This window comes from Lactuca virosa, chromosome 2, assembly GCF_052849685.1.
Source record: "Lactuca virosa cultivar CGN04683 chromosome 2, Lactuca_virosa_CGN04683_v6, whole genome shotgun sequence".
Lineage (NCBI taxonomy): Eukaryota > Viridiplantae > Streptophyta > Magnoliopsida > Asterales > Asteraceae > Lactuca > Lactuca virosa.
Window position 1 is genome coordinate 211,600,713 of NC_136427.1, and position 18,982 is coordinate 211,619,694.

Here is an 18,982-nt window from a genome sequence, read left to right on the forward strand (position 1 = left end):
AGAACCAAACATAAAGATTAAAATACTATGGGAGTATTTTACGATGCTATAACAAGAAAACTGAAAACTTGTCAAATTATTATATCTAGAAGTCCAAGAATCAAACTCATAACTAAAATAACATGGAGGTATTTTACATACCTTTGGGAAAATGTTGAAAAGATCTTTTCTGATAAGTCTATAATTACTAAATGGATACGTTAAGGTTATATATAGCCGAGATTTTATAGACTTAGAATATGTGATTTTCACTCTACCTCCTTTTCCTTGTTTGGATGTGGTTTTAGAGTAGGATTACTTATTCAAAGGTCTATTTGATCTGGATTATATATAATCGGTACACACCATGTGATTATAGAAGGACCAGAAAGAATCACCTTCGTAAAAATTTAAATTTTCTCATAGATTCTTTAGACATTCTCATTCTCGTGTAGACCCCTTAGATAAACGTAGTTACTCTAGCAATCAATAGAAGAGTCAAGGAGGATCCAACAAAATTTCATTAAGAGAATTCCGAGAAAGAAACAGATGAGAAGTAAATAAACTATAGAAATCATTTAGTGCCCTTACTCTATTAAGGACACCAATAAGAGATTCGCATGAACTTCCAAGATTCAAAATCTTCATTACGAAGTAATGGGGATCAGTGTCAGAATCGGAAGTAAGACAGCTCGGAAATTCAATATACCTATAGAGGAGAAGGACACCCTATAGATACCGCGAGGAAACAAATCATTACCACCCAGAATAGAACAGAGAACAAAAGAAAACCATGTGTGATTCATGTGAAGTGTTTGAGCACCTTTTCATCTAAGTAATAACTAGTGAATCGATTCAACCTAGTGAGTTAGTGATTTCACTACTCACATTAGGTTTTGAGTTTATCCGCTTTTCCTGTCACGGCTAATAACAATAAATCAGATCACGAAATCTTAATTGATAGTGATTACTTCTCCAATTCATAAGTCTATTTTATGTAGACACTGTTATGAATTATTTTCGAATATTTTCAAAAATTGGGAAACGATATCCACCAAACGAAGGTAACTTAGTTCGGATGATACTCGGTTCATAACCATTCTAGAAACTTATTTATTTATTTTCCTTACCATGATTGCATCATAGGGATGCAGGTCGAATCATTAAGAACAATATAACAAAACGAAAGATTTATACATAAATACAAATGGTTAGGATACATCTAGAGACAACGATAGTCACTCACGAGCTCATTTTCTTATCATGAAACAGAATCATGTCTACGAAGGAATGTAACCAACCCACCGGCAAAACACCAATCCTTCAAATAGATGCGGCTACGTTTCAAGCTACGGTCACAGCAGCTGTAGCAGCTGTCATGGCACACCTTAATGCTAATAATGCAAATGTTAGTAGTAAAGCTATCGGTAACCCCGATCACGGTGATGGCCAAGTACAGCAACGAGCACCTACTTGTAAGGACACTTCGAACCTTAAGCCTAATATCCTGAAAGGAAAGTTCGAAAACAAGAAAGGGAGTTGTTCAACTCAAGAACTTAACAGAGGGCAACGAACTGGGGCAGTCAATACCCCCATCAACCCTGTTATTCTAGCACCAACTAAGCCGTACTTGGGAAACCTCCCACATTGCAGCAAGTGCAACTACCATCATCATGGAGTTTGCCGAGAGCTGCATTGCAATAGATGCAACTTGAAGGGGCATACCGCCCGCATCTGTAGAACTCTGGTTGAGTTCATCACTTCAACTACCGATGTTGGAACCATTCCCATATGTCACCTTTGTGGTGAAATAGGACATTACAAGAGGGACTGTCCAACAGAGAAGAACGACGGGGGAGCAGGAGGAGTTTGACCCCAATACATGGGAAAGCATCAAAGAACCCTACTATATTTTGGTACGCTTCCAAACCCCGATAACTATCTATAATTATGATTACTCTTCCGTTCAAATTAAATCACAACAATTATATAAAATTTGAAACCCTAACAGGTAAGCTATGATGACTTAGTGTATACATAAGGGTCATTTATAATTAAGATTTGTAGACTTAGAGTGAGTAATCCCGCCTCATTTCCTGTTCCTTGTTTGGTTGTGGATTTAGGGCAGGGTTGCTCAGTCAAAGGTCTTACCAATCTTAATTATACATGACTTGTTTACACCAAGCGATTATAGAGAGACCTAGTAAGGATCGTTTCATGAAAGTTCATAATTTCAAATTATCAGAACCCTCGTATTGGTAGTACCCGCCAATTTCGAATCAAAAAGGGGTTCGTAGCAATAATAACAGAATAAAACCAGAAGCGCTGAAAACTTAGGTACATAAGATATCATCCTAGTAATCATTCCTCCCAGAACGACTTAATATCTATTTCGTCGAGAAAATTTCGACATCCTCAGTCGACATGGTTTGGCCTGGCCCTTACCATGTGAAAATTCTTATGCTGTATAAGAGAACTTTTTCCTTAATCAGCCGTAAGATGAAATTCTTCTAATCCATAATGCAAAACCCTTAGGATGTCTCTCATTTCAAAACTTCAGAAGTACCCATACGAAGGGTACCACGTCATTCTAGCCTACTCAGTAGACATGAAACTTCAAACGAAAAGCATCGAAGTAGTCTTAGAAGTCAGTAACTACCAAAGTACCCCAATAGATATCATAGGAAAATCATTGTACCGCAGGTCAAGTTCAAGAATAGAGACTAAGAACTCATTAAGTTAATCTATCGCTGCTAAGTGTATACACGAGAGTGGTATATAAGTTAGACTTAACAAGATTAAGGATGTGTGATTCCGCCCTATCTCTTGTTCCTTGCTTGGTTGTGGACCTGGGGCAGAGTCACCCATCCGAACGTTTTGTGAAATCTAAATTATATACGACTTGTATACACGAGGTGATGGTGGATGAGCCAAGTATGAGTCTGATCATGAACTACGGAGCAAAAGCCTTCATCATGTATTCTACCAGGAGGAATTCAACATGAGACCACGGCAGTGGGTCGAGCTACTAAATGACTATGAATTCGAAATTCGTTATCATCTCGACAAAGCCAATATAGTAGTTGACATCCTAAGTCGGAAAGAGTACTCAGGTCATAGAGCCAATCATTGACTTTGATAACCCATTCAAATCTATCCACACAAAGTAAGGAGGCTCAACAAGAAGCCTTGAAACCTGAAAATGTGGCAAGTAGAAAAGATAACTAGAACGTGTGAGTGCACGGTATTCCAATATCTGTTATCTCCGCTGAGATAATAGAATCATCTCCCAATTCAGGCAGTCACTTCAAAAATCTTTGGGAACTAGAGTAGTCATGAGCCTATGTGATCGACTATGGTAAAGTATGGGATACCCATTTACCAATTAGTCGAGTCCTTTATCACGCTAGCATTCAAGTTTCTCCGTTCATGTCACACCCCCAAACCAAGGATGGCGGAAACGTCCGGGGGTGGAGGACTTCATGTATAGTATCATAACAACAATTGTAATAGTAATTCAAGCAAACAGAACCAACATATATATAATTGAAAAAGTTACATCATTGTATGAATTACATGTTTACGAATCAATTACAATATGTTGATAAAATATGAAATAGTAGACGCCTTAGCGTCCCATCCTCAAAAGCACTTGATTACCTGTTTAATGATTTCCTGAGAATACAAGTTGTTTGAAAAAGTGTCAACACAAAGGTTGGTGAGTTCATAAGCTTTTGTTTGGTATTATTAAAAGCCTTTCGTTTGTAAAAGTAGTATTTGTGTTAGAAAATCCAATATTTTCCTTAATGTGTAAATGTAGTCTTAAAACCCAAAGACCGAAATGTACAAGTAATTTGTCATATTTATAGTAAAACAATGCAAGTTTAAATCGACATAAACTCGTTAAATTTTAATGAAGTTCCCGTAAATTCCAATGTTTATTAATACTTTATGTGAGTTTATTATAACCATACTATGACCAAGGTTGCCTAAAACGACGTTCTTCAGGCGTCGGAAATGTTATGACATTTGTCACCCCAGACCTATCGGTCTAACTGTTGCATGCAGTTTAGGTGTGGGTTTGTCAAACCCAATATAGATCTATACACAAGTATCACGCTCTCCCTCAAGGAGACTCTGGTTACAATACAGGACTTAATAGTAATTTGAAGTAAATGTCTCACAAAGTCATTAACGGAATTACGTGTTATGAAAACTTGGTACCGTATGGCCGTACCTTGCTTAATGAAAATATCCTTTGTATAAAAGTACCCTTTTTAAATGTATGTGTTATGTAATGTATCATAAACTATACATATTATAGTTTATCAACCAAGGGTAGTACGTGGTAATGTATGCAAACTATATTCAAAATAGTTTATTAAATGTTTGAATGTATCGATTGTACTTTGATTATAATCACTTTTTATTCTTTATATTTTATATGACCAAATCCATTTGTAAACTGATGTGTGTCTAAATATTAAGATAAAATGTCATATATTGCAATAACATATAATCACATAAAGATATACACCTTGCTCAACATGTTACAAGGTGAAATGAAATTAACAGCAACTTTTCTTTTAAAACAGTTTCTGTTACTGTTCTTAGAAAATTTATAGAAAAATCATCAAAGCTCTAAATCCAAATCCGCAAATTTTGAGAGTTTGGAATATGAGTCTAGTTTGTTCGTAAATTTTATCATGATTTTTAGTGATCTCTAACAGAGGTGAAAATGTTCATAATCACAGACTGGTCCGGGTTTGCCTCTGAAATGACAGGCAGTTTTGTAAAAATCACCATAGATTGTAGAAAAATCATATGGAGATGTGCAAGTAGCCATTTTAAAGCTAAGAGTTTGAACTACTTGCACCTGGAACAGTTTTGAAAACTAAAATATTTAAGTTGACCAAAACAGTCCGTGATTAACGTCCATCTTTTCTGATGTAATCTGTTAGAAAAAGTTTAATTGTGTTCTTGATGATTTTACTTGTATTCCCCCCTTAAAACTTAAGAAAAACATGTAAATGTAGGGGTATGAACTCACCTTATGTGGTTTCAGTAGATGAAAGTGAGAGAGAGGAAGTGTTCAACCCAAGAACACTAAGAAGATGTCTTGATGATTCGAGAATCTAACACCGAATAAGATGGAACTTGTGTAAGATATCAATGATTTGAGTATAATGGAGTTTAATAATTATGTGAATGATGAAGATACTTACTAATTGAAGAAAGAAATCCCTGGAGAAAGCCTTGAAGTTCTTGAAGTTGAGAGAAAAGATGAGAGAATTTTGGAGAGTGTTCTTGGTTGCTAAGTGTAGAATGAAAGAGTTTTATGGAGAATGAGGAGAGAGGATCAATCCTCCAGCTCTTAGAACGTGGGAAGAGCTGGAGATTGGGTGTAAAGGTCCACTAAGGAGACAAGGGGTAGTGGGAAAGAGTGGCTAATCATAGAGTGAGGTGGTGGTGGTTTGCTTTTGCCATAAATTAAGGAAAAGCAAATATTCCCTCAATAATTAGTTCAACCACTAATTCTTTTAATATATTTTATAAAAACCCTGGAGATTTATATATTTTGGGGCCTTAGTTTATAAAATAAAGTTTTGGGTGAAAATCCCACGTTAAAATAATGAAAAACGGAGTTAAAACGAAGTCGTAGTCGAAAACTGGGAAAAAAGGCTGAATCTGCGAAGTTGCTCGGTCCTGGGCCGAGGTTCGGACCTGAGGCTTCGGTGCGAGGCTTCGGTCCTGAGCACTTCGGATGCGAGGCTTCGGTCCGAGGCTTCGGTCCTGAGCACTTCGGATGCGAGGCTTCGGTCCTGAAGCTTCGGTTTTGGGTCCTTAAGGCTATTTTACCCGTTTTTACCCCGTTTCAAGTGGTTTTTGACCCGGTTAAGGGTCGTGATGACCCGAATGATTACAAAAAGTTAAAGGAACTTTTGAGAGAGATTTGGGAGAGATTTCTAATAGAGAGAGATTGAGTGAAAGAGATTGAGAGAGAGTTCTTTTGAGACCTTTTTGAGTGTTTGGCTTTGAAACGCAAGGTCCGTAAACCCCGTTAAGCCATGATTTAGTGTCCTACACAATCCCGATGATTGTGCAATAGTGTTTTATCGCTTTGGTTCGTTGTTTAGCACTGTTAAGGCTAAGGAAAATCAAACACATGAACTTTCCAAATGATGATTTCTCATTAAAATAGCGAATTGTATAGTGATTACATAACGTAAACCCTAACATACAATGGTTATTGGAGTTGACCGGTTTGACTTGTTGACTTTGTTTGACTTTGAATTGACCGAAATTTGACGGTTGTCACAGTTCAAAACCTTCTGTGGTCACAAATGTAAATCCTATCTGCACTGGACTAAATTAGGTAATACGCAACTATTTAGAGATCCAATTTCCACACAGCATCTTCCCTGATCTGGAATTCATCCAAACTACTAAAAACAAAATACGAATCAGGAAGCAACATAAAGCTTCCAGAGTTAATCAGAGAAGCTACGGCTTCGATAAAAGAAAACCCTTAGAATTCCAGGTTGATGACCTTGTCATATGAAGGTCTCACCCCGGAAGGACAAGATACGCTTGAGAAAGCGTGGAATACAAAATTCAAGGTACATAGGACCATTTGACATTCTTACTAGAATCGGTCTTGTACTTATAAAATTAAACTACCATAAAAACTTAATAACATTCATCCTATCTTTCACATATCTAATCTAAAGAGGTGTCTATCCAATGAAACACTTGTTATTTCACTCGATGAAATCAAGTTAAATAAAAGTCTACACTCTGTAAAAGAACCAAGGAAAACCATGGATAGGGAAATTAAAAGAACCACGCAAAGTCTTATCCCGTTAGTGAAGGTTCGCTAGATTACAAACCGGGGACCTGAATACCCTTGGGAAAGGGAAGATTAGACCTAGTCCATGAGTATCACTTTAGACTTAATTTCGGGACGAAATTCCCTCTAACGGGGGGATAATGTGACACCAGTCAAATTTTGGTCAAAAATAAATTGATCAATAATCGTAATTGGGATGAACCAAGTGGTAGAGTTTGTAACAAGGTTTCCAAAAATATAAATAACACTGAAATCTGAGTTATAACGAAGAAGTTATGACCAATCGAAAATCCACGACAAACCGGCAAAACACTGTTCAGTGTAAAAAGTGAATTTTCGATAAAAGGCTTTTTAGCCTTAACAATCTAAATGAAAGTTGTAGATTATGTTAAACCGAGAACGTTCATAAAAAGAACGTAAAAATCTGACTTCGTATGAGGAAGTTATGATTTTTCTAAGTTTCGGTTTAGCAGTAGACAGCTAAAAATTCGAAATATAAATCGATCGATATTTAGCCGACGCAACTTAAACGGGAATCGAAGGTCTCGTCAAAAGTAGCACAACGGTAAAAAGACAGACGAAAACGGACGTCGGATGAAGAAGTTATGAATTTTTAACGGATTTCCTGTCCCGGTTTGTTAAAAATAATAATATTAAAAATAAAGTTAAAATCAGCCAAAAAAGTCTAAACGAAAGTCGTAGAGTATAATTTTACCTATGCGTGCATATAAAGAACACCAAAAACGGAGCTCGTATGCGAAAGTTGTGAATTTCGCAAGTTGTTGGCACAAAAATCAAGAAAATGTTGAAAACCGGGAAATTTCGCATGAACCATCTTCGGACACGTCACCCACGCATGCAGCCTCCACGTGTCACCTTCTGATAGGACCGAAGTTCACCGTGTCGCATTCTGATTGGACCACAGCCGAGGTCCACTAAGCAACCGACACCACTCGCATGAGACACCCCCGGACACCCCTCGGACACCCTTCGGACCTTCGTGGAGCCTTCCCATTGGACCGAAGTTAGGTCCAGTCCGAAGCCACCACCTGCGAGCCAGCTATCCGAAGCGAGCCTCCTCCCTGCGCCACCTGCCCGAACACGCGTCGCACCCTCCTTGCTTCGGATCCAAGGCTGCGACCTATATAAGGCATGCGAGACTTCCCGGCTACTTCACCATTTTCATCCCATTTTTCACCCTTTTTCACATTTTCCACCCCCGTAAACTTTCTCACGACCCCCCAAGGCCCCGGTATCGTGTCTAAGACCCGAAGCAAGCCTCGGAGCCCCGAAATTCTCGAGAAGATAACCTCTTTCCAGTCGAAGTGTTGCCCGCATAAAGCCGGTTTTTACTCAAAAACTCGCGGTTTCTTCGAGAAAGATCATCTATAGAAACGAAACGCTGCCCGAATCACCACCTATCAAAGTGAGTTCATACCCCTATAATTTATCTTTTTAATGCTTTTTAAATGCTTTTTAGGGGGGGGGGGGGGAATACAAGTTTAACACAATAATAAATTGTGTTAATAACTATATGTGATAATAATCACACAAAGGGTTTCCGTATGCTTTTAAGAATTACCAAATACTTCCAAAATGACATAAAGCCATGTTAAATCTTTAAAGTCATGTAAACTCCGTTAAATTCTTTGAAAAATGTTTTATAAACTATTTCAAATTATAAATGCCAAAATCATGTTTATATATGTATAAATATATAAATAAGATTTGAAGGGCTTAGGACTAATGAATTATCTTATTTCCTTTTCCTTGTTTGGATGTGGAATTAAGGTTGTGTTATTTCTCCGAAGGTCATTTCCTTCTTAATTATATATATATATATATATATATATATATATATATATATATATATATATATATATATATATATATATATATATATATATATATTACATATATGAGTACACAAGGTTACTCCTTTCGGTACCATTACCTTTGTATCATGCTGAGCAAAGGTGTTCATCCATGAGAAATCATGCTAATCAGATAGAACATATAAATTATAATAGGTATAATTTATGATTCAAAACTAAATATACTAGTATGATTCACGATTGTATACTTTCCAAGGAAATTACCAATAATTCATTCAACTATACCAGGATATGTATAATACCTTTAATATATGAACAACATATTAAAGAAGTAATAATACATCATACCGGGTTTGCATTAACAAAGGTACTATACAGAGTACCAGGGTTAGCAATCACGGGGTAATAATACATCATATCGGGTTTGCATTAACAAAGGTACAATTCAGAGTACCAGGGTTTGCAATCACGGGGTAATAATACATCATACCGGGTTTGCATTAACAAAGGTACAAATACAACGTACCAGGGTTAGCAATCACGGGGTAATAATACATCATACCGGGTTTGCATTAACAAAGGTACAATTCAGAGTACCAGGGTTAGTAATCACGGGGTAATAATACATCGTAAATCTCGTTGAAACAATAAATTTGTGAGACTCTTCATGGTGTACTTATCTAAGTACGACCTTAAGTCCTGACTTATTAACCAGAATCTCTTGTAGGGAGAGCGTGAATTTGTGTATAGATCTATATGGGACTGACAATCCCGCACCTCTACTGTTCGCTACAGTTTGGCCGGCAGGCCTAGGGTGTCAAATATCATACCATTTCCGACGCCTGAAGAACGTCGCATCAAGCATATCAGTCATATTAGTATGGTTAATAGAACTCACATGGATAAAACAACGAGTAAATTACTAAGTAATATACTTCTCTTAAAACAGTAAGAAAAGATAATTACATCCCGACCAAATATACCTTCTGTAGTTTTTACTTACAGTAAAAACTATGTATCATGAAATCAAGTATGGTAAATATACTTGTACTTCTGGTTTTGAACATTTAAAACCACAAGGCAGTATTATGGATAATATAATATTTTCCAGGATTAATACTAAGGTTTTTACTATAGAACAAATATAACTAAGAACACATTTACAAAGGAAACGGTTTATGGGATTAAACCACTTTTACAAATGAAACGGTTTATGGGATTAAACCACTTTTATAAAGGAAACGATTTATGGGATTAAACCACTTTTACAAATGAAACGGTTTATGGGATTAAACCACTTATACTAATAAAACGGTTTATGAGATTAAACCACTTTTACAAATGAAACGGTTTATGGGATTAAACCACTTATACAAATAAAACGGTTTATGGGATTAAACTACCTTTACAATTGGAACTTAGTCAACTAGTAAAACATAAAGGAACTTTAGTGGTTAATTCTATAATTCCTTAGTTATTACATCAGAGTTATACATAAGTAATATCTGATTGACAATGAAATGTGTGACTTTCGCCTTACTTCCTATTCCTTGTTTGGTTGTGGGCTTAGGGCAGATACACCCATTTAACTGTCCGTTCGATATTGGGTTATATATAATCAGTATATTACAAAGGGAAACTATTGAGGTTATCAATCTATCATCTCAGGAAATATAGGATTTTCTGGAGGAACCAGTGAACTTATCCAAAGAACTTAGGGTATACTTAACAGAACTAAAATACTTATGAACTCACCAGCTTAAATGCTGATCTACTCTTTCCAAATAAGTTGTATTCTCAGGAATCCAGTAGGCAGGTACACTCCCGAAGCTTTTGAGAAGACTACCTAATACCGTATCGCGACTCTTGTCTTCTACTGTACCTACTTTAGTGTTTGAATATGTAATGTTTAAACACTTATGTAAAACTTATACATATTAATGCAATGGTTGTTTGTACTTTGATAACTATATTGCATGTGTTGTGATACTTACCTGAAGTCCTCCGCCCCCGAACGTTTCCGCCATTCTGGTTTGGGGGTGTGACAACAACTTTAGATACCTCCCCCATCTTCTTTCGGTTTGTGAGAAGATCCTTCAGAAATTTTGCGTATTTCGGCATTTGAGCTAAAGCTTCAATTAATGGGATATTGATCTGAAGGGATTTAATGTGTTCTAGGAACTTCTGTTAATCTTCGGCCTGCCTATCTTGCTTTGCTAGACTTGGGAATGGCATCGGTGGCTGATATGACTTAACGAGTTCATACTTTTTATTTTCAACGTCGAGATGGGCGTTCAATGGGTCTTTCTTGACTTATTTCTTCTTTTTTCTGCGCAACTTCCGATTTCTTGTTAGGGATAGGAGTCAAATGGGTAACAATTTTTCCACTCCTTGTTGTTATGGCCTGGATATGGGCTCCTCTTGGGTTTTGTTCGGTGTTTCTTGGGAGTGTGCCCGGTAATCTTTCATTGAATTGCTTCGCGAGTTGCCCAATTTGTTGCTCGGCATTCAAGAGTGTGGCTTGCTGATTTTTGAGTACTGCTTCGGTATCGTCATGCCTCTTCTCTGATGCGGCTACAAAGCGAGCAAGCATTGGTTCGAAATCGGACTTCTTCTCGGGAGCGGGTTCCTCTTTTTGATAGAAGCCTCTTCCTTTTTGTTCATAATTTTCTTCTTTGGCTCTCTTGTATTCATCATAAGGTAACAACTTATTTTTGGTCTTTCTCCACTCTTCTTCATAACGATCATCACTTGAATAGTAAGCTTGGGCCTTTCGGTTTCCATTTTTATAAAGATCACAGTCCTTAGTCAAACGTTTTCCGCTACCATTGTCACACCCAACTCGTATTGCATGGATGGTTTGATCCATCTTTGTCATCCTTCAATCCATGCTATCCAACTTTGCCAAAACTACCGCCAAGTCATACGAAGTTGAATTCACGATTCCCCTTGTTACGTCTTGTAGAGGGTTATGGTATTTTCTTGAATGTTGGAGAATTTTTCGATTAGTTCCTTGATTACGGTCAGTGCTTTCTTCGTGAGTGGCCTTGAGAATCAAGGAGTTGCCTAGTTGTCACATTTACCCCCGTCGTAGAAGATTGATACTTCTTGTTTCACATTTAGATCGTTTTGGGGGCAGTTTCTTAGTAATCCCTTATAGCACTCTCATGCCTCATACAATGATTCTCCTGCGTTTTGCTCGAAATTTATGATAGACTTCTTCAATTTTGCAACCTTCGATGCTGGGAAAAATTATTGGATGAACTCTTCACGCATTTTCACCCAAGTTGTTATTGCTCCCGGTGGAAGTGCTTTTAGCCAGTCTTTTGCTGCACCCTTAAAAAGTAACAGGGAGCATTCTGAGTAACATCGTCTCGCGTGGTATGTTGGGAATGTTAAAGTAGTCGGCGATATCATTGGCCTCGTCAATGTGCTTGTAAGCGTCCTCATGATCCTTCTCGTAAAATGGTATGTCTTTCAACTGAGCAAGTATGTGTCCTTTCAACTTGAAGTTGGCTGTTTCGGGAATTGCGGGTTGCACAAGATCCAGTCCGGTGTCATCACATATTCGTCTCTTGTACTCCCCCAACGTCATGTTGGCAATGTCTGCCATGTTGTTTTTGGGCTCGCCTTCGGGTTGGCTTTCTTTTTCTAGATTTTGTTTTGGGCTTGTAACCAACTTCCTTTTTGTTAGGATTCTTCTCAAAGCTTTCGAACTTGCTTTCGTTTACCGGCTTGTTTCTTGATTCTCCAGCGTGTTTGTCCTTCTTTTTATGGAACGCTGACTCTAGATCTTCAAACTGTGGTGTCAATGGAATCTTTGATCCGCAGGTCATATACTAGCTGCAATAAAACAAAAAATAAAACGTAAAAAAGAACAAAAACGGAAAACTGTATGAACAGACACCATGTCGTGGTCAAGAAGGACCACGTCGTGGTGAACTGAAAAAAACAGTAAAACAAAATAAGAAAAATTGAAAAACAAATAACTTGGTATGGAATAAATTCAAAACAAAATGGTCGATAACAAATAGTAGAAAATAAACTAACTAATTATTGAAACTGTTCCCCGGAAACGACACCAAAAACTTGCTACGTAATTTACGCCTAAGGCAGTGTACCTAATCGAAAATAGAATAGCACAAATAGTATGGTATCGAACACAGGGAACGGAAATAATAGCTAATTTTATCTACTAAAGTTAACTAAATTACTGCTAATTAAAAAAATAGGTTTTTCTCTTGTTTTGCAAGAGTAGAAACTTAAACACTCAATTAACACTTAAAAATAAAACAACTAGCAAACACAAGAAAAACTAGGAAAACAAGAAACGATTTTTACCAATATAATTAAGAGACTTTTGTTTAGATTCGATATACTTGATTTTATGGTTGATTTAGTGGAAGTGAAATGGATTAATGCTTCGTTGATTACCCATTCCTAAGGTGACTAGATTAATGTTCACTAACCTAATCCTTTAGCAAATAAGTTCATTCATTCGGTGATCAAGCAGATAAACTAACTAATTTACTAGTATTCGGTTCCAATTATGTGAGACTTATAATGGATTGATCTATTAGGTTAATTAAATGAATACAATATATGATTAGTCTTCATATATTAGTTCCTACATTCACTTACCCACTTTTCTATTTAACCCTGCGTTTTTGGTCAAAACACTAGTCCTATAATTTTGCCAATCACAAGATTATAAGATTCAGGTCAATTAAGAATGATAAGTCATGCAAACTTAATTAAAATCATCAATAAACAGAAAAGTGGTTATCATAAATATAGAGAGGTTCTTTAATAAGCTATCATAACAAATAATCAACTAGCATAATCCAATCCATAAAATCAACTCATAATAACGCAAGCAATCTAGTCTAAACGAAAGTTAGGGTGTTTAGCCCATAACTTCAGATTACAAACATGTAAAAACAAGATTCACTTTGATAGTCATGATCAAATCAAAGTAAACAAGTAAAAAAGAGTAATGTTGCCTTAGATCTCTCAAAAATCAAGCTAATAACCGAAATCTATGCTCCACAGCTTCCATGGAACATCTCTAGCCTCCAAAAGTCGATAATTGCTTCTGGCATCTAACATGTTTGAGAGAAAAGTCGATCTATATATAGTTTTCGGAAATCGGTGCACCACGGCCCAGTAATAGCCACCACGCCGTGGTTGGTTCAAAAATTGTGTATCCGGCAAGGCATAACATAATCGGGATTTCTCTTTTTACCATGTCGTGGTGAGGGTCACCATGCTGTGGTTTTTCAAATTTCCTTCTTCTTTTTGCCTTAGTCCAAATTCCTAGCTTCCAACTCCCAGTTTGCTTCCTTTTTTATCTTGATTATGTCTTTTACTACTACAACACAAAATATAACGAATTAAGTATATTTTGTCCTAATAATAAGCATAATTATGGCTAAAAATATTAAGATATGATTATATATATATATATATATATATATATATATATATATGTATGCACATATTAGTGACCATGAAGGAAGGTATTTTTTACATCAAGCTGGTGAATAGACAGTTGCGCGATACAGTCAGGCTCAGAACAGTACGAATTGTTATTGGTTTGACAACCGGCCTAAAGGTTTCATCACAATCCACTCCTGCTAGCTGAGTGTGTCCATTTGCTACAAGTCTTGCTTTCTAGCAAGAGAGTTTACCATCTACATGAAACTTGTGATGAAAAATCCACATAGACATGTTAATGTTGAGCCCTTGAGGTCTTGGTACAAGCTGCAAAGTATCGTTAGTCATAAGAGCATTAAATTCATCATTCATGGATTTTTGCCAGTTAGGGTCCTGTAAAGCCTATAAATGAGACCAAGGGACTGGGGAGATAGAGGTAGTATGGATATTAAGTCGCTGGATCGATTTATGAATATCGCTTTTAGCATGAGTGTTCATGTGATGAGTGGGTAGAGGAATAACATGTTCGTGAGGAACCATGTTATGAATGGTGATGATGATGAGGGAGGAACCGATGATTGGTTAGACAGAGAGGAGGAAGGCTGATCCGAGAAAAGAGAGGAGGCCGAATAAGAGGGTAAGGGGTAGTGGTAGGGGAGGTGGTGTGTTGAGATGAATGGAATTGGTCATGGTAGTTAAAGGATGGTGATGGTGTGGAAAGAGTGTCAAGAAAATATAAGACGGTGGTTCATTGGGTGTAACAGATTTGAATTTGAAAGTATTTTCATCAAATGTGACATGACGTGAGATGATGATTTTGCGAGACGAAAGATCAAGACATCGATAACCATGGTGATTAGAGGGGTAATCAATGAATACGTAGGGAGAGGAACGGGGAAATAGTTTGCGAGGAGTGGTGAGATGAGGATAACATAGCGAACCAAACACATAAAAGTGAGTATATGTAGGGTAAGAGGCGAAAATGGGGTGTGTTATTTTGAATTGAGGTGGAAGGAAGAATGCTTAGTAGGTAGGTGGTCATGTGAAGAGCTTCCACCCAATAGGTGGGAGGCATGTGAGCTTGAAAAAGAAGGGAACGAATTGAGTTATTGATTGTGCGCAACATTCGTTCCGATTTACCATTTTGTTGGGAGGTGTGGGGCATGAGAATCAGAATTGAATTTCGTGAGTGTAACTTCCCGACATTGAGGTACCTTCGAATTCAACCCTAAGGATGTTGAGTATTTCAATCTAGCCCTTGTGTATGGAAAAAGATTACAAAATTGGCCCATAGTAGCAATTTCGTAAAATTGGGACAACCGCCATTACATTGGGTGTAATGGCTTAGTACGCTGGGCGTAATGCCCATTTAGTAGAACGACGTCGTTTTAGCGTACTCTGGACATACCATGCGTACGCCGGGCGTAGGTCGTCTGGACTCAAACCCTAATCCAAGGGTTTTGGACCCTATATAATAAACATTAAGTCACATACCCTCACCCTATTCCCAGCCTCCATCACTTAACGTTTCTTGCAAAACCCTAGCCCCCTTTTTGTGATTTTGAGTCATTTAAGTGGATTTTTGTGTGTTCCAAAGGAAGAAGAAGGTGGTGGTAAAGCTTGGAGGCTAAGAACAAGCTTGGATCTGGAAGTCTTACATCATTCTCCATCTCCAGAGGGTAAAAAGTCCCCTCCTTGATGGATTAATTGATAGATCTAGATTATATGTTGATATTGTGAGCTTTAGTCCCAAGATTATGACTTTCTTGTCCATTACATGCTAGAGAACATTTGGGTTGTCCTTTTGGACATTTTTCCAGGTCTAGAGCCATAAAAATATGATCTTGGTCCCTTAGTTGTCCCCATGCATGTTATTAAGAGCTTTAGTGATTAAGAGAAGTTAGGGTTTTGTTGTTGGGCATGATTTAGGCATGTAGAACCATAAAGTTGGAAACTTTATGGTTTGGAATGAATTTTGGGGCTAAGACTAAGGTTTAGACGTGGTGGCTTAATGAAATAAACTCTTAAAAGGAAGTTGGAAAACCACTGTGTACGTTGGGCGTAACCTGTTGTACACCGGGCGTATGCCAAAGAGGACCCCGATCTGTACAGCGTGTACACCGGGCGTACGAGCCAAGTATGCGGGGAGTAACTTGGTCTGGTTGAATTTCTTGATCATTTGACTTTTTGACCTTTTGACCTAGTTGACCCAAGGGGTATTTATGGGTATTTTGAATGGTGTTTGAGAATTGGTCATTTGGATGAATATGTAGCGGTTAGAGCTGAGATTCGCAGTCGGGACCTCATCGGCTATTGTTCAGACTGTGAGGTGAGTTTTCCCTATTGTACTTATGGGGCGCAGGCACCAAGGCTGGCCCATTAGATTAGATATCTTGTTATGTGATAGTATGTTATCGTACTGTAATGATCTGTTTGATCGGTATCCTGGTATATAGGATGATGTTATGCTTAGTGATCTGTAGATCTGCCTGATTGTCTATTGACTGATTATATGTTTATCTGTTATATGTGCACATATTTTGGTTGGTGGTTGAGGCTTTACTGTTATGTGCGTGGGCCAACGGACCGGGGACATTCCAACCTGATGGTTGATTGGGCCCGAGGATATTTCATCACGAGGATGAATGGACCCACTGTATATTGGCATTCCAACCCGATGGTTGACTGGGCCTGGGGTATTCCAACCTAATGATTGATTGGACCCACTGTATATTGGCATTCCACCTAGGGTATTCCATCCCGAGGATGACTGGACCCAGAAGGTGATTGGGCCTGGGGTATTCCAACCCAATGGTTGATTGGACCCGACATGCTGTTGTATATGTTATCTGTTTATGTGTTGGTACTTTGGGGGAACTCACTAAGCTTTGGCTTACAGTTTTTAGTTATTGTTTCAGGTACTTCTGATGATCGCGGGAAGGCGAAGACGTGACGGTAAACATCCGCTGTTTATGTACTTTTGATCTATGAGATACTCTGATATGGAACAATACTTTGAAAACAATGATTTTGTAAACATTCTATGATTTATGGTTGTTTTAAAACTTTAAATTTGTTGTGGTTTTATGGATGTTACAGTGAGTAGCAAAATAGTTAATAAATTGTTTGTTATCGTATTCGCCTCCATTATCACATTGGAAAGCTTTGATGGGTTTACCAAACTTAATGTATTTTGAAAATAATAGAAATTTAGCACACACATCAAATTTTTATTTGAATGGGTAGACCCAAAGGTAATGAGAATAGTGGTAAAGAAAAATAACATAGTTTCGCAAACCACTAATGCTAACAATGGGTGAAGTCCAAACATCGGAGTGAACAATATCAAACATGTTACAAACAATATTTTTTGAAACACCAAATGGAAGTTTAACATGTTTGCCAAGTTGACATGAATGACAAATACCATCAAAAATTGTCTTATTACAAGAAATATATTTATTTGAAATTAAATATTGCAAAGCTTTATTTCCGGGGTGGACAAGACGTTGGTACCACAGAGAGCGGCTTGCGGAAACGTGGACTTGAGGTGTGGATGGAAGAACCAGATAAAGTGGGATGTCACTATCACATCAGATTAAAGGTTGCTTGATCCTGTAATCCTTGACAGTAAAACCAAATTCGTCAAATTCAATAGAGCATTTGTTTTGATGAGTGAATTTACGAACTAAAACGAGATTTTTTATAATGTTGGGTGTGATAAGAATATTATGAAGGTGAAGAGGGTGATGTGAGTTATTTAAAGGAAAGAAGAATGTTCGGTCTTTGTTACAGAAATAGGGGACCCATTATGGACTAAAACCGAATGATAATTACTATTAAGACTAAGAGTTTCAAGTATACCTTTATTCGCGTACACGTAATCGGTAGCTCCCGTGTCCATTATCCATTCATTTCTTGGCTCGTGATGTGACATGGAAGAGAACATTTGCGGGAGGGGGTGGGTTGTTGATCTCCAAACCATTCCCATGGAGGGGGAATGTTTTCTATGCACTATTGACCTGCTGAAGTTGCTGAAATATGACTCGAAAATGGTGCTGATTGGGCTGCTAAAAATTATTGAGGAGGTGGGTCAAGAAGGCCTTGTTACTGTCGATGATTTCTAGTGGACCATTGGGAGTTGTTGGGCCTAGTGGTCCATTTTTGTTGGACTGGAAGTGGATAGAAGACCCATCTGTATGGTTAGGCAGATTGGGACGGAAGAAAAGCAGGTCGCTCCTGTTGTCGTTGTTGGGCATTGTTACTATTGCAGATTTGTTGTTGTTGCTGTCGTGGTCCTTTTGTCGACGATCATTCTGGTGGTTATTTCGGCGGTGATTGTCGGTCGAGGAAGTGTGAAGGATTGTTGAAGATGAAGAATTTTCTAAATGTGATGTGGTGGTGATGTTCCATGTTTGACTGAAACGAGTTTCTTCAAAGGCTAGAATGGATCGAGTTTCAGAAGACATGGGAAACGGAACTCGATGGCGGAGCATTATAGCGATGTTGTCAAAACGTGTGGAGAGGCCGTTTATGGTGTGAATCACAAGGTGTTTATCGTAAATCTTGGAGGCAGCATCAAGGTTCTCAAGAAGGTTGGCTATGCTTTGAATTTTCGAGCAATACACATGCATCGACATGTCAGCCATATAGAGAGATCGGATTTCACTCTCAAGTTGCATTATACGAGAGTCTTTGTTGTCCCGAAAGAGTTTTTCAATGTTCAACCATATTTGACAAGCCTGAACATTGGAGTTGACAACTGTGTTGACAAGATTTTGAGACATCGTCATGTAAAGCCATGTACGAATCACAACATCAACCTTTTTCCATTCGGGTTCAGTGGGTTTGGGAGTTAGTTCATCATATGTATCATCAATAT